The sequence below is a fragment of the Cibotium barometz genome, chromosome 65, assembly GCF_041138505.1.
Source record: "Cibotium barometz isolate CiBa-2024 chromosome 65, ASM4113850v1, whole genome shotgun sequence".
In the NCBI taxonomy this organism is placed as follows: domain Eukaryota; kingdom Viridiplantae; phylum Streptophyta; class Polypodiopsida; order Cyatheales; family Cibotiaceae; genus Cibotium; species Cibotium barometz.
This window is the reverse complement of record NC_141110.1, coordinates 31050281-31051816: the sequence shown is the minus strand read 5'-3', so window position 1 is coordinate 31051816 and position 1536 is coordinate 31050281. Positions and strand designations below refer to the sequence as shown.

General features: G+C 45.1%; 1 long non-coding RNA gene across 1 annotated transcript; it reads right to left on the bottom strand.

Moving 5' to 3' along the window:
- Positions 1-353: 353 nt before the first annotated feature.
- On the bottom strand, positions 354-1318 carry LOC147603180 (uncharacterized). The gene is made up of 2 exons (XR_015265717.1): positions 1157-1318; positions 354-957 (listed from the first exon to the last, which is right to left on the bottom strand). It is a non-coding gene; the product is annotated as an uncharacterized LOC147603180 (long non-coding RNA).
- Positions 1319-1536: the final 218 nt, after the last annotated feature.

The following is a 1536-nucleotide window of genomic DNA, read 5'->3' as shown; positions in this document are numbered from 1 at the left end:
CACCTCTCCTACAGAAAGCACGTCTAAAGCAATAATCGTACACAGGAACCCCCCAAAAAAACAAAGCAAAGCACACAAAGAAACAAGAAAAAACTCCTTTTTTTTTTTCAATGTTCCATGTGCTGCTGCTCATACAGGATGATGTATGATCACAATCTCCGGCATCGTGCATGCAGCATGTAAGAGGTGCCGAGCAGGAAGTTATTGAGAGGGAGACTGTACTGTGCAGGCAAGGGGTAATGCTGACTCCATGTAAAGGATTACTAGTGAGCAAAACCCCATGGAAGCTAATTAATTTATGCAGTCAGCTAGAGATGGAGGCTGCGAGGGGGTGGAGGAGGGGACGGACCATAGAGCCTGAACTGATTGTACATTTTTCCATTTAACTTAAACACAGTGTTTGCAGGCGGCCCGTTCTGCTGATCAGTGAAATATACGATCTCGCCCTTGGATTCGCCTAAGAATGGGCGAACATTAGGGGGAAAGACATTTGCTGGGAAGAAGACGTGGCCGGTAGACTTGGAGATCTTGGGTACGACGCCGTTAACAGTGTAACCATAGTGTGCACCTTGTGTTTACGTTTTGTTATCCACATCAATCGTAACGAGCCAGCTCCTCTGGATTGTTCCGCTCCTGACCTCCTGTACTTCCATCTCCATCTCCACACAACCACGCGGTTTATCATTAAATTGGTCAACACGCACAGGAATATTGCGCATTAGAAGATTGAGAGCAGAACCCGTCATTCCGTACGTTTGCCCCTCACAGCACCTTCTCACAACTGTCCTAAGCTGCTCTCCGCCCAATGCCAAGCTCGCCGCGTTTGCGTCCACACAAGTTCCAGCCTGCTGCAGCTGCAGCTCCACTGCGCCCATCACAATATGTAATTGTGGATTCATCATCATCAGCACAGCCCATACAAAGAAGTAGTAGCTCCACGCCGCGGCCATTGGAGACCTGCACGCATCAAAGTGTGACGGTATGTTTAGTGCTCATGTAATTACTTATACTGGAGGACTGAGAGGAGTAATATACAGTGCCGGACGTAGTACAGGTTATAATCAAGCAATCGTGATTAAAGAGTATAATTAGCTGTGCTTGCAACATATGAGACTATAATTAGCTAGCTTGAGAAGAAAAAAATATCTTTACCCACCAACAAGTCCGCGCCCACAGTCGAGTTTACGAGGTGGAGTGATGAATGAAGCTCGTAGCCCTCACAGCCCCTTTATACAACAATTTCACCATGCGCAACATTTTCTACGCGTCTACAGCTACCACTAGCAAGCAACTGACCCACGTGATTTTTGTCTTTTTGTTTTTTCTTCTTACCATATCTAATCCACATGATCAGAATCAAGTGCTCCGATATAAATATAGTTAGCTCATACAATTGCCTTAATACCTGTAATTTCACATGTTATTAACATTTGGATTACCGTCTCTCTCTCTCTCTCTCTTGTTTGTGTTTTCCATCATATCTGGGTTTGCATGATTTTCTACGATTTGTGCTTTAGTTCCCAAATTTAGTCGTGG